The sequence below is a fragment of the Chenopodium album genome, chromosome 17 (assembly GCF_948465745.1).
Source record: "Chenopodium album chromosome 17, dcCheAlbu1.1, whole genome shotgun sequence".
Taxonomy (NCBI): Eukaryota; Viridiplantae; Streptophyta; class Magnoliopsida; order Caryophyllales; family Amaranthaceae; genus Chenopodium; species Chenopodium album.
In genome coordinates this window covers 34,441,413-34,457,331 of record NC_137850.1, presented here as the reverse complement: position 1 = coordinate 34,457,331, position 15,919 = coordinate 34,441,413, and the positions used below count along the sequence as shown (strand labels likewise).

Below are 15,919 nucleotides of genomic sequence, written 5' to 3'. Positions count from 1 at the left end.
TTTTTTAAATTTAATTAATTAATTTCTTTTATATTTATAGTCTAGTCTAGGATTCTAGGAGATACTTGGTTTAAGAAATTAAGAGTCATGCGACCCACATATGTGAGTATGTCATTAATTTATCTTTTCCGTATAATTTGTAAATGTGTTATATTGGTTTAATTTCTTTAAAATAATACTCGTATGAGTGTGTGAGTAAGACATAGCTTAATTTACTAAAGCTTACCTTTTGGTTTTAGGGTACCTCGATCAATAAAATAAAAAGGCCATGCTCATATAAAAGTGATTGTGTATGAATTAAATGACCAAAAATTTTACTAGTCGGTGAATTAGTATTTAAAAACTTTTGGTCAATTTTGTTTAAATTAGTAAAACAAAATACTTTTTGAGAGGTGAGAGATTTTTGCTTGGATTGAAATTTTGTACATGTTTGGGATGAAAGTGATTTTATATATGAGCAAATAATACTGGTTATTGGGCGGGTCGGGTCAGGGTCGGTGCGGGTCGGTTGTGGGTCAGGGTCAATGAGGGTCACATTTTATAGGGTCAATATAGGGTCGGGCCATTGCGGGTCGCGGGTCGATAATGGGCGGGCCTACAAAATATCAATTAAAATAAATATTGGACAAAGCCATTATTAAATACATATGAATACAAATTAATCTATATAATTATTTTTACATTATTTATTTTCTTTATCAACTAAATTGGAAAAACATGTTGGCCCTATATTGACCCTACCCAATAAGGACCCTGTCCATTAATAGCCTTGTCCATTAAAAGCCCTATAAGCTTGGCCCTGACCCTGTTATCATTGGGCTACCCTGTCCAATAACCACCGTATAGTTGCTTGTAAAAATGAATTAGTTAGATTTGATCACTTAATTATTGAAAATGAACAATTTTGATTTGATTTCAAAGGAATTTGGAGGTGGGGGATAAGGATTACCTTCTATTTTGATGGATATGAAAGAGTTTGACTATTTGATAACGTCAACTATTAGCCAATTTGGTCACTGGTTTTGGTTATTATTTGCACTTAAAAAGATCAAATTAAGCAAATAATTTTTTTTTTTTAATAACACTCCGTAAATTGTAACATCAATCAATCTATCTATATATATTATACTAAAAGACAAGCAAATCAATGTGAGGCTGACACATGTCACTTTATGATTTGCCTGTCTTATAATGGTAAAAAAATAATTTAAAGAAACCTTAAAACAATAATTTTGGTTAAAATTTATTGTATAAATCATTTTGATTCAGAATTTTGTTAATAAAATTTGATAGAATCTAAACTATTTGGAAATAAGTTAATTTATGGCAACTTATATTTAATGAATTTATGCTAATATGTTAACAATTTTTTTTAAATGATTGATTCAAATATAACATATATATATGTGTGTGTGTATGTATATATATATATATATATATATATATATATATATATATATATATATATATATATATATATATATATATATATATATATATATATATATATATATATATATATATATATATATATATATATATAATTTTATTATAACTATAATACAGAGTATCTTTTCTCATAGTATATATAATTAATTTTGGAATATTAATATTTGTCATCAATTTTGCCATTATATGTACTCTTTTTCTTAATTATACTACACTTATTCACGTTCTGCAATCTTTTACCTTTTTCACTTTTACCTTTTAATTGATAATTACTCTTTTTCATTATCTTCGTCTTTTTAGTTTATGTTAGGGTTGTTTTCGAGCTAATGCATAACAGGTATTATACGGAGTCTAAAAATGATATTTTTTGAACAAATAGACATGATGAGTACCATGTACTAGGGTTGTACTTCAGTGAACTTATTCTAAAATTTATATGAACATACTAATGTTCAACATATTTTTTTAAAAATATTATCCCTGCTTCTTATTACTTGAAATAAAGAGGTATAATTTATGGGATATAAAAATATTCTTAGTTGCAACTAATATATTAGTTTTTAAAAGTCAAACTTAAATTTTTGTGTACAGTAAAACCTATATAAAACCTTTATCATAGGAAAAAAATGTTTTATTAGGGTGTTTATAATTAATTTGACTCTTCCACTAGACTAAAAACCTACAATTAGGAAAAGTTGAAAGTAAATTAGAAATGAGAATAACGTAAAATTTTGTTTTATATTTGACAGGAATGTAAAATATTATTTGCATTGTCATTACTTAATCACTTGGTCATTATGTGAGTCTATATTTGTGCGTACGTTCATTGTTATTCCCGAGGTAATGCAAAACAGGTATCATGCGGGGTCTAAAAATAGAAATTTTATTGAAAAAATAAAAGACATGATGAGTAGCATGTATTAGGGTTGGCTAGGTACTTGAGTGAACATATTCTAAAATTTATATGAAAATCATACTAATGTTCAACATATTTGTTTTTTAATTTATTTCCCCCGCTTATTTTGCTTGCAAGTTGTAACAAGGGGTATTATTTATAGGATATAAAAAATTTCTTAGTTGCAGCTAATAAAAAAGTAGAGTTGGTTTCAAACTTAAATTTTTTGTTGTAAATAAAACCTACATAAAGCCTTTATTCATAGGAAAAAAAAAAATTATTATGATGTTTATTATTAATTTGACTCTTCCACTGGATTGAAACCCACAATTTGGAAAAATTAAAAATAAATTAGAAATGAGAATAACTTAAAATTTTATTTTATTTTTACGGGATCGTAAAATATTACTACAATGATGAATATTTGTATATACGGGAACGTAGTATTTACATTGTCATTTACTAAATTATCCATCGATCATTATTGTGAGTCTTTATTTGTGTGAGTTAAGCACACAATTAGGTACTCAATTCTTTAAAATTTCACCTTTTAGGTACTCAATTCTTTTTACTTTGCTTTTGGGTACTGAGTTAAGAATTCAAGCCAAAAAAATTAAATCAGCCAAAGAATTGAGTACCTTGGGTTAAAGAATTTAGTACCCTTGGTTAAGTATGTGGGCTCCACCCGATTAAAAAATTAATATTTATAAAAAAAAAAATGCTCAATTTTTTTCCCTTTTCTGGAACTTTGCTTTTGAAGTTATTTTTAGTTTTGTATATTCAACCTTACTGCATTATTGGACTTGATATACAGGAATTCTGCTTTAGCATATGGAAACTGCAATCAATTTTGTAAATGGAGAAATAATCATCTAAACTAGAAAGGAAGCAGATGTTACTTGAAAATAGCCGAAAACTCTCAATGCATAAATAACACAATCTTTATCCTTCATTCAAAAGTACAAAGAAAACATATCTGGAGCATTTATTACATAACAAAATAATAGCACAAAAATAAAGATTTAAGAATGGTAAGAAAACAAATGGTGTATGTGTTCTAATGAGTATGATCCGGTGTATGTTTTTTTCAATTCTAGAAATCTTGTTGGGAAGCCAAATATAAAGCCATCAGCTTCAGGTAGCTCACTTGGAGAAATTATTGGAGCATCGCTCTTTGCTTCTGAAAACAAGAATTGTAAGCAACCTTTTCTTTCCGAAACTTGGATAACTTGTAATAAATAGCTAGAAGAGTTTCACTACATGATCTATACTTGTCCAGCTATTTCAAAAGACGGTTCAGCTAAAATTAGCCAGTTTCACTTGCATTTTGCACCAGCCGAACAAAATTTAAAAAGAACATCTGATGTTTACCTGCCAGAGTTTTGCATCTACACCTTGCATCTACACCTTCTACTGATGCAGCTCCTTTTTGGATCTCCTCTGCTATCATGAAGGTCACCATAGTAGACTTCACTATCATGTCTACTATCATGTCTTAGACTCGATGGAGGTTGCTCAATTTCCAATACAGTTTGCAGTAGCGACTCCCCATCCCGATGAAAGTCATCATCATGGAGATCATCTATATCACCACCATCACCATCATCATCGACATAAAAAGCCTCACCATAAACATTATTCTTAATCCCCACCAAGGCTCCTCAATTGAACAAATAACAATCATCGATTGAGTTGCACCATATTAAGAAGCGTAAACAGAAACAATGTACCTCAAGCATCTACAGCCATGACTGGCAGTACATGCACATTCATCAATTCTGTTCCCATCATCAGAAAAGTATATTGATTATTGAAATGAATGTCAAAATTGTTTGCTTATATGCTAGAAATTTCTCTTAACCAGTCAATTTTACAATGCACAGCATAGAACCCACTAAATAGCAAGTAATTAGAATATTATTGCTGACAGCCAGATTTTGTAGAAAAAAAAAATAAAAATAAAAAAACCAGAAACAAAAGGGTTGCTGCTCTGCCTTGATGCTGGTACTTCAACTCTGCCACAAAACCATAGACAAATTTGTGAGAATTACAAGTGCATATCAAAGCCTTGTTATATTTTTTCTAATTTTTGTTGTTACTAGCTTGAGTGTGTGGGGTGTACCTTCATAGTCTTGTAATGGTTTCAATTGTAGTAGTTGCTTCAGAATTAGGCTTCCTTTTGTTTCCAGTTTGCTACAGCATTGAAAATGTAATGAGAAATTGAAATTGAATGAAAAAAAAATAGAAATTTAACTATAATTGAGCTTTACATACCCATGACTGTCTCTGAAATCCATTTGGGTAGGTGTATACACCAATACCTCTTTCATGCATAGGCACATAAGCTTGAGACTCTTGTGTTGGGACATGTTGCCTTGGTGTTGAGGAACTTCCTCCCTGACTTTGACTTTGAGACTCTTGTGTTGGGACATGCTGCCTTGGTGCTCCAGTTTGTGTGCTCCTCTGACTAGGCTGCTTTGGTGGCCTTATACAGGTTGTCTTCTTGTGCCCAGCTTCTCCACAGTTGCTGCATTTGTGGACAACACCCTTCTTGCCTAGCTTGATTCCCTCTGTTTCCCCCATGGAAGGCCTTCTCTTTGTAGTGGGTCTGTGGTTCACTTTCTTCAACATAGGGGGAATGATGGGAACTTGTGATGTTTGAGGCCATTCATCTGGTCCATTAAGAGGCTCTAATGGACATTGGTAAGCCTTTAGGTAAGTGTTTTTAGTGAACCAATGGGAAACATAATGCTCAGGTTGCTCCATGGCTTTCCAAATTGCTGTGACAGCATGGTGGCAAGGAACACCACTAATTTGCCAAGCATTGCAGCTACAAGTCCTCTCTAGCAAGCTCACCACATACCTTGTTTGAGTGCCCCCTTCCCTGACTCCATATGAGAAATGACCATCCCAATATGCAACCCAACCCCTTGCATCAATCTTAGCTTTCTCAAGTTTCTTCTGAATTCTAGGGCAGATTGCAATGTCTTTGCCTTGTATGAAGTCCCTTTTTTTGTGCATCCTCTCCATCAATCCCTCTCTAATGTCTTCCAGCATAGTAATAATAGCTTTATGCCTTGATGCCAATATATATGCATTAAAGACCTCATTCATATTATTGTCTATGTTATCACATTGTGATTGTGGGGTGAAGAAAGCTCTCACCCACTTCACATAATTCCTTTTCCTCAAGTCTTGGGCAGCCTTTGTATTGATATCAGAGAAGAGCTCCATGTTCGCCTCAAATTCATTATCTGTTGTGCTCTTTGCAATCTTCCAAAATCCTCTCCTATATTGCAGCCCACCCCCAAAGACAGTCCTGAAGTTGCAGTACACATGCCTTGCACAACATCTAGTTTCAGCTCTAGGGAAGATAAGTGAAATAGCCTTTAAAAGTCCCTTTTGCTGGTCAGACATGATAGTGTATCCAAAGCCATCAATAGTGCCCAAGTCATCTGCCAAAATTTCCAGAAACCAACACCATGAATCAGTGTCTTCCACCTCCACTAATGCCCATGCAATGGGATACATTTGGTTGTTCCCATCTCTGCCTACAGCCACCAATAGTTGGCCACCAAAAGGCCCTTTCAAAAAACAGCCATCAATCCCAAAGAAGGGTCTACATCCTGCTAAAAAACCATTCCTGATTGCATCAAAACAGACATACATTCTTTCAAATTTGCCAAGGCCCATTTTGAACTTCACAGTGTTCTTAGGATTAGACCTAAGAATTTCAGCCGCATACCTGTGCAACAAAGAGTACTGCTCCTCATACTCACCTATAATCAGTTCTTGAGCCTTTCTTCTAGCCTTAAGAGCCATCCACATGCTGATTTTCACACCCCACTCAGTCCAAATAGTATCCACAATTTCCTGACATTTCAAATATGGATTCACCTTGAACTTGTTGTGATATGTTTTTGCAACCCAAGATGCCCTGATTTTTTTAACCTTTGGCTGCCTACCACATGAATGCTTAGGTATCAAGGTTTTCACCACCATAGTCTCATTTGCATTCTTTTTTGAAGCCCAAATGTACCAAGGGCAGCCCTTATCAAAAGATTTGCACTTAGCACCCATCCTATCCCAAGCATTTCTAGTATACACCACATCCCTCCCTTGACTAACACAGTAGTTAGTGATTGCATTTCTGAACTCCTTAACATCCTCAAATTGCTGCCCCAATGTGAAATGCTTTCCATCATCATTTTTCAAATTCACACTTTGCATATGCTTAGAGTGTGTAACCCCCTTCTTCCTTTTTGCCTTAGGAGGTGTCGCTATGAGATTGCCACAATACTCCTCATCTTGGTTTTCAGCAGGGCTACCAGGGCAGTCCTCATCACTGTCACTTCCAGAACTCTCATCACCAAAACATTTCTCAGATGACCTATCCTTAAGCCTTAAGATGGACTCTGTTTCAGCAACAAGGTCTTTCTCTGCTTGCTGACTACTGGCAATCTGTTCCCTAGCAGTTATCACCTCCACATCTTCATTATCACTCCCTTCATCATCATAATCAATGTCATCCACCACTGTCATCTCTCCCACTCTAGGATTAGATCTTTCTAATAATGAAGTGAAACTCCCCCTGCCATTAAGTTCATCCTCACTTTCTTCTTCATGTTCAACAAACACATCCATAACCCTATACATGTGGAGTAAACTCAAAAACTTCACAAAAGTGGCATCATCATAACTTAAAAACCTCATTCCTTCATCCATCCTTTTCACCGGATCACAATAGTGTAACTTACAAATGTCACCATATCCAAGCGAGTCAATCATGTTCTTAAAATAAGAGGCATTCACATCATTAGGCAGTTCATCAAATATCTTAGTAGTCCCACCAACATAAACAAGGGTAGGAGTCTCTTCCCATGACCCTCCATAGTGCACAATTATAGACATAGGAATGTCTTCCATCTACAACCATTATGCATAAAATTAACACAATACATAAGTACAAAAAACATAAATTTAAACTACTAACAACATATTTATATCCAAAATATTTTCATTTCATTTATTGTCAAATATTTACAAAATGATCATGTTAATGAAGATGACATAATGGCCTAAATGCATAACAACAACACTAAAGGAACAATTCTTTAGGACACCAAACCATGTGATTAGTAAAACATAATTAGTAAATTCCATTGTTTATTGACTAGTTTTTAATAACAATTGTGCCTAATATAAAAACAATCTCAAATACACGTGTTCAGAGAAGGACATTTTGCTAAAATTCTGGTTTCATTGCAAGAACAAGCCAAAAAACACACATAATGATGACAAAAACAAGTGATTAGAGTCTCAATGTCTCATATCTTGGACAAATAGGACAAATCACAAACAGAATAAATGCAAGAAGTCTCCAAAACACGACATTTTGTCACCATAACCAGCCTCTTTTGCTTCTATGGGACTATGAGTTATAAATTCGCCCACTATCAAGCAAAATCTTAAGAAATTCATTAAATTTAATATTTATTTTGGTGTAAGTTAGGCTGTTGTGCATCTTTCAGCTCTTCAGTATGCCACCTCTTTTTCCTAATTGAAATCACCTTGATTAGCCCAATTAAAGCTCTTGACCCTTTGGTTCCATGCAATCATTGAAATGGAACATTTTTAAGTTTGAGTGCAGTATATGTGATGCGAATTAAATTCGTTAAGCTCTTCTAGTTTTAAGAAATGTATTTCACTTTTTATACAACTTTTTCCATTGCTTGCCCTTTATCTATCCCCTGCTATGAGCATATCTGTCTCCTCAGTCCTCAATACTATCAGGTTCAATAATCACATAACTTTGAGTCATATTTCTTCCTGATCACTTCAAAGACTTGGAAAATACTATATTCTAATCAAGTTAATTGCCAGTTTCATTGAAGATACACCCCCCCTCCACACACTAAGCTGAAGCATATAAAAAATTATATCTAAGCTTCAATGTGCCTGTCTTTAATCCAGTGTTCTTTCTTATTCACCGCATTTTAACATCTTGACAGAAGAAGGGGTCCAAGGACAAAAAAACCCCAAAATTCGAAAACCCTAGGTCGCGAATTACATCATCAAATGGGCAAAAAATCTAAAATTTATATCAAATTCACAACATAAATGATGAGAAATTGAGCTTACCTCAAAAATATGGCGGTTTTGGTGTCGTTTTCACCAGATTCGAGCACACAGAAAGCTTTGTTCTTCGAGAATGAAGTGCGCAGCAAAGTTCCAGAAAAGGGAAAAAAATTGAGCATTTTTTTATATAAATATTAATTTTTTAATCGGGTGGGGCCCACATACTTAACCAAGGGTACTAAATTCTTTAACCCAAGGTACTCAATTCTTTGGCTGATTTAATTTTTTTTGGCTTGAATTCTTAACTCAGTACCCAAAAGCAAAGTAAAAAGAATTGAGTACCTAAAAGGTGAAATTTTAAAGAATTGAGTACCTAATTGTGTGCTTAACTCTATTTGAGTGTATATATAATGATGAATGTTTAATTTGTTAATATTAGTGAGTCCGCTATTAATCATTAAGTAAAATTATAAATTAATACGTTAATTTGTAAACCGTGCATCGCACGGACACTATTTATTATTATCTTCCTTGATTTTGACTGCATTTCTCTCTTCTATATTGTAACACTATTATTACTTTCTAGTATTTGATTTGGTTTCCTTGAAGGTAAAGCTTAGGGCCTGTTCATATTTACTTAATTTCAGTTCAGTTCAGTTCAATTCAGCTCCAATCAGTTTAGTTCAGTTTAGTTCAGTTCCAATCAGTTCAGTTTAGTTCAGCTCTTAATTTCCCTCTCACATAAAATATTCATTTCAGCTCAATTCAGTTCAGTTCAGTTCCAATCAGTTCAGTTCAGTTCAGTTCAGCTCTAATCAGTTCAGTTCAGCTCAGTTCAGTAAATATGAACAGGCCCTTAGTAATGAAACTTATTTATGTTGGGTGTAATGTAAATTGAATAAATTGAAGTTGCGCCCGCAACCATCCGTGGCAATTGACAAGCAATGAAGTTGCCTCGCTCGTAGACCATCAGATGCGAATGTATTGCATGTACGCTTTATAAATGATTCAAGCCTTCAAGGTAGCTGTGTTTTGGGCTTTTGAGCTTCTTTTTCAATACCTATACATTATCTTCTCTTTATTGTTTACTATTCATCATTCTAAAACCTTATACACATAGACAAAAATCCACCTTTTGAGATGTGAACGGTTATTGTTGCAGTATCATTCTTCGAGTTTTCGGGTGTATGGATTATGACAGAAATTGTGTTAAACTTAGGGAGCATGCGCACTACGAAACTTGTACTAGTGGTTGCGTATTTCACTTTTAAAGAGGTGGATTCTATTCCGCGATGCGATTGTTTGAAGTCTTCAATCTAGAAAAATTCTAATTGTTTATTTATCATTGATTTCGACAATTATTTTACCAACAATTTTCATCTTAAATTTGTTAAATTATGTACAATTTTCACTTATTTCAGGAAATTGAGTTAAGTTCAAATAAGTTAGCTTAGAAAAATCAGTTATAATAAGGGTTACCCAAGTTTAAATTACAATTAAAATAAATATTAATAAAGTCTAATAAGTTCAGTTAAGTTCAAATAAGTGAAAATCAGGTGAATTGAACCCACCCTTAAATCTACTTCTAATCTTGAGTCTTTGGACAACTCCCATAGAACATTAGGGATGAACTTGTTGACCTCCAACTCTCTAAATCTGATGATTTGGCCTGGTTCAACAAAGCAACAGAGTATAATGCAATGTTAAGAATCAGAGGTATTCATTACATAACCCTAATATTAAATAATAAATCTACTCTTTGTCAAAAAAAAAAAAAAAAAAAAAAAAAATCTAATAACAATAACAATAACAATAGATAACAAAGAATATTCATACGAAGTAATAGCAAACAACAATAATAATAATGAAATTATAAAACGATGCACTGAAACAACCATGCAAGAATACAATTGATTGCATTATGCCTTTATTAATTCAATATTACTGTCTAACATAATAGTTTTTAAGGCTATAGTATTCACATTCTAGAATTCCAGTTACAACAAATATTAAGGGAAAATGCTAGTCAGATAACCATAAAACTTTTTAATTTTTTGGATAAGTACGATGATCTGGTCCAACGTCACGTGAACCAGTGTTGATATATGGTCCTCGAAAGGTTGCCTGAGGTGGTAAGGGTTTCGATGAGTCAATGACAGGCTGTTTCTTAGACGATGATCTACAAAAAGCACACCATCAATCAGTTTCCAGAGGAACTAGTATAATTACAGCCATATAAAAGCAATGAACTTACGCCATGTAGAAAGGAAATGTCAAACCAGCTGTGGCAAAAACAACTAATCCAGCAGCTACAATAGCATTGCGCCTTCGGGACATCAGTTTGCTGTTCTTCACTTAATTATCTAAATGGAAGAGAGAAAACACTATGAAAATGAATAATGAAACATGAGTAATAGAGTCTACAAAAAAATTTGCTTTGCACGAGTTTCAATAGGCACTACGGATCATTGTCTAAGGCAATCATACATTCCTACAACTCTCAAATTTTTCCTTTCTCTGACAAGGTGAAAAACATAACAAGCTACAAGCTAATGAATAGTAGCAGAATCGAACACCATCTGGCAGACAATTTCCCCTCTTCCCCTATGCAATATAATTCTTCCATTTCTAAATACCCATAAGACTGCAATACAGAAAGCAAATGCCAAGGAGGTAATAGACTCAGATATACATAATGCCGTGGCAAAAAACCTTAGGTAAGAGAAAATCTAGGAAGAATTTGAGATATCCAAAATTCCAAATTTCTTATATATTCTTTTCTTCATCAGCACTGCAACATGTATTTATCTAATTATCTTTTGGGTTAGATAGCATCATGTAGGTGTAGAAAGCAGCTGTACCAGTCAGTTCAATCCTCCAATTTTTACTGTAATCCAGCCTTCAGGTTTTTCTCTCTTAGTCAAGGGGCAATGACAGATTTGTTACAAGGTCTAAGTGTCCAATCCAAGCCAGTAATTATACCAAAAAGGGCACATATTCTCCATTACATATTTGGACTCTTTAACCATTACTAAAAATAATCAGAGTTGGCTTGCGTTGTCCTGTAGATACCAATCAAACCTAAAATTTTCAATGTAGGTGACCAAATTGAAGCTTAGATGCAATGATTTACACAGTTAAAGAGACACTTTATGAGGAGATTTTTTTCTACATGGTCAAGCTATCCTTACCAAAGATATATCCAGCATTCCAGCCCTTCTAATCCTAAAGCTATTTCAAAGACAAACCCACAAGTTTATGGAAATGTAGATGGGATACAAAACGGTATTAGAAGATAAGAGTGCTTAAAGAGAAGGAAGGTCAAAATGCTGGGTTAAAGGAAGAAGAAGAGATAAAAAGGCGGGTAACTTAGTAATAGTTTTAAGGTTCCCTAATACAGCCCGAAGACACATCCTCTGAAGTATATGGTCAAACACAAACACTAGGATACAGTATCAAACTTTACTTGATCCACAAATCACAGTCAAAATAGTGAATTACTACTACAAAATCACAAACCACTTGTCCACAGACAAAGAGCACAGAAGAAAGATCAAAAGAGCAGAGAGAAGATCACAAAAGACCAAGACTGAACCTAATTTTTATTTGGCTGGATTAAGTTGCACAGACAGCAAAGAGCAGCAAAAGCAGCCAGAGCACAGAAGAAAGCAGCCTCCAATATCACACTAGGTGCTCAGTAGAAGCTAAAGGGTGTGCAGCTGAGCGCCCATGAGGAGTGGCACAGATGAAGTAGTGGGAAGAAAATTCATTTCAAGATGAAGAAGTAGTTTGTAGGGCAGATATCATTCTCTTAAGGCTTCAGTACCTTTTTAGTTCGAAACATTATGCCTCTCAAAGACTTTAAAATGTGTTTCTTCACACTTCTATTCCCACAGTCAGGCACATTCATCCTGTGGAGTGTTTTTAACTTTCCATGCATTAGAGGAGGATCACCAAGATAATCTGTAAATCTATCATGGCATTCTGTAATCCAGACTATCAGCTCAGGATTTTCAGCATCAAAGCAAATGAGGGGTACCTAACTACCACTTGGCACTGCAGCTGCATGCTCTTTCACAAACCCCTTGATTAATTATCTTAGATGCATTAGATTGGTAAGCAGAAGCTCTTTTAAGCAGTAATGCTCAGTGTACGGACTTTGTTTCCTAGAACAAAAGTAAGCTTTGTTTCTTCTACAATACCCATTAATGGATTAAACGGAAGATACAATCAAACAAAATCCTGGAAAATGAGTATCAGAAATATGTAGTATCAAAGTAACTGTAAGAACTTCATATTTGTACAAATAAGGTCCTTAAAAATTTACCTATGAAATTCATTTCTTCAGGGAGCAAGCTCTAAAATTCAAATATTTCAAAAGCTCACATAGGGATATTATATTGTAGACTCTCTCAAGACTTTTTATAATACAAGGCTATATTGACCAAATGACCACTCAACTGCTAAACTCAATTTGCACCAGCCAACACAAGCCTCATCAATCTTCCACGAAATTTAAAATCTTCTATACTATACACTAATACAGCCCAGGGTTTAACTCCACCTATGAGTATTGTTTTGTGGCATTCATGGCAGGTGATCAAAAGCCCGAATAAAGGAGGAAAGTTGCAGCAGGTCAAGTCACATTATATGGACATGAATCAAAATTGGGATATCATGGGGCGTCCCTTACTCAGTGGCGCGCTACACTTCATAGACCCGGTTGTAGTGAAAAATATAAGGGTTGCTAGGTTGTACCAGGATGCACTTGGATGGTGTCAAGTATGCAGGGGTTCCCACATGACGGATGAATGCGCGTAAAAAGCTAGTCCATGAAAATAGTAGGGATAATAAGATGTGTTTTGAGTCATGGAATATTGGCTCTTTGACTGAGAGGTTGGTCGAATTAGTAGAGGTTATAAAGAGGAGGAGAATCAACATAATGTGCCTTACAAGAGATCAAGTGAGTTAGACACAAGGCAAAAGAAGAAGCTTTATGGGGTTATAAGCTTGGTACTCAGGAAAAGATAAGGGTAGGTATCCTCATTGATTGTGAATATGTTGATGATGTAATGGAGGTGTCTAAAAAGAGTGATTGAATTATGACTGAGGGACGGAAGGTCAGGATCCTCAACTTGATATTTAAAAGAACTTAATTGTATGTACATTGAGTATCCCATTCGAACATTTACATCAACATAACAATACACTTCAGATAATCCTAACAAAACTACAACAATTGGATGCTAATTGGATATAAATCAAATAAGCAGGAATCGGTTGAAGCTAATGCCCTAGAGTAGCTAATGTAAATACAAGCTCATAGTTAAGGCTTTGATGCACACCCCAACTTAAATGTAGATTCAAGGGAAAATTCAGTTTATATTGGTCTGCAAAGGAGGCTCAAGGGCCAGATGGCAGAAAATTGATCCAATGACCTCCCCTCTCTTATTATACCTTTAGAGAGCAAAATCCCATGGAAAAATCTCCAAATTTAAAGCAGAAAGTAGGGTTCTACAAATAGTACATACCATTGTCACTGTTTAAGTCAATTTCACTACCAAGACTAGGGGTGAGCAAATATTCAGGATACCCTAAATCGAAATCGAAACCTGTTAAGAACCGCAGGTTCTGGAACCGGAACCTGTACAAGAGGTTCCGGTTCCGGGTAGTAAAATAGAGAACATGTTGCAACATGTTCCGGTTAAGGTTCTCGATTTTTTGGAACCGGAACTTGTAGGGTACCTTGTAACCTAATAAAAGTGTTACTTAAGTCCAAATCATATATCATTTAAGCCTAATTTTACAAAATATAAATAAAAATAATTGTTATAACTATATGTATTAAATTTGGTAAACAACTATTTTTGGTTTGTTATATTTGCAAACTATAAATTTATGACCCTACAATTTTTTTAAAAAAAATTGCAAAAAAGTACGAAATATAGTAAAAGACAAGGTACCCTGAACCGGTTCCCAATTTTCAGGTTCCGGTTCTTATTTTTAGGAACTTGTTACAACAGGTTCCGATTCCGGTTCCAAGAAATTTAACAGGGTACCCTGTTATGCTCACCCCTAACCAGGACCAACTTGTGGGGCCTTGAGCTTTGAGTCAAAAAGCTTATTTTTTTTTTACCATCAACCTCACCCTGGTAGCCAGCAGAAGGGAGTTAGCCAAAAGGTACTGACGCTCACGGCAGCAGCAGAAGCAGCAATAGCAATTTGAATCAGCATATAAACTATGACTAGCTTGTGAGTGTTATGAGTCTTATGACTGTTCCCAATCAGAAGGAGCAGAACACCCTGCAAACTTCTACCCTTTTTGTAACCTTTTCTAAGTTTTATTCATTCTTCGGTATCTATCATGTAACCTTATATACAGCTATAGGCATCTATAAGACAGGAAGACTGATTTAGCCAATCACACAAGAACTGTTTGACATTGCAAATTTGATTCTATTTATCTAGGGCATGAAAAGACTTAAATTTGAGAGTCAGTGAGGCTAACTTCGGGGAGGAGTATGTGCTAACCTCTCCATTCCAAGCAACTCTGTGATTGAGTCAACATGATGCTGGTTTGGAATCGCATCTTGATTAACTCAGCCCATATGGATCATAACTAGGTAAGCTCTATTTGATCTACAAAGCATAGGTTAAATTTAAAGAGAGTGTACATCAGGCCCTTAGTTGATCCCTTCTCTTTGAAAAAACATATTTGCCCAATCATACTCCCTTTTGCCATTATGCTAAAACACTGTTGGTTTAATACTGCTCATCAATTATGCACCTTAGCATTTTTTAAAAGTCGGCTAGGATAAGCACTGTGGGACGTAAGGGTATGCACTAGCTATAGCTTGCGATTCTGCCACTATCAGAATGTATATCGTCCTAGAAGCCAACTAGTCAAGTACTGAGCAGCAACAGATCATAACAACAAAAAAACACCTCCATTGATGAAGTACACCAAATCCAGAAATAGAATTACTTGCCACACTTATTAGCCATTTCACTCATATTGATGCATCCAAAAATACCAAACAGGCTCACAACACTATCATCAGAATGAAGCCCCAATATCTCAATAATGTTGCACTATGACCAGTCATTGACAGGAAATCTAATGCTAGTTCTTTACTAGAGAAAAAATTCACTAAATCGACAACACTACACGTAACTAGCCAATGTCAATGCATCCTAATCCTACCCGTCCATAGTGCTTTCATCTATTTGCTAAATCATGAACCCAGCTAATCTCATTCAAAGATAATCCTAGCAACAACTTATCACCAACGTACAATATTGTAAATAATACCTCACTCAATTCAAATGAACCCTGACACGCTCCTAAAATTATCGAATTCGGCTCTTACATTAACAGCACTAGTCAATCTTTCTACCTTGATCCCAATAATACAAGTCAATGCCATGATCCTTACCTTCTTTCCAACTAACCCCACCAAAATCCGAGCAAAAAATCCACTATCACCCAAATAAATA

General features: G+C 34.7%; 1 long non-coding RNA gene across 1 annotated transcript; it reads right to left on the bottom strand.

The window, feature by feature from the left end:
• Positions 1–10,465: 10,465 nt before the first annotated feature.
• On the bottom strand, positions 10,466–10,785 carry LOC145587821 (uncharacterized). The gene is made up of 2 exons (XR_014101444.1): positions 10,677–10,785; positions 10,466–10,601 (listed from the first exon to the last, which is right to left on the bottom strand). It is a non-coding gene; the product is annotated as an uncharacterized LOC145587821 (long non-coding RNA).
• Positions 10,786–15,919: the final 5,134 nt, after the last annotated feature.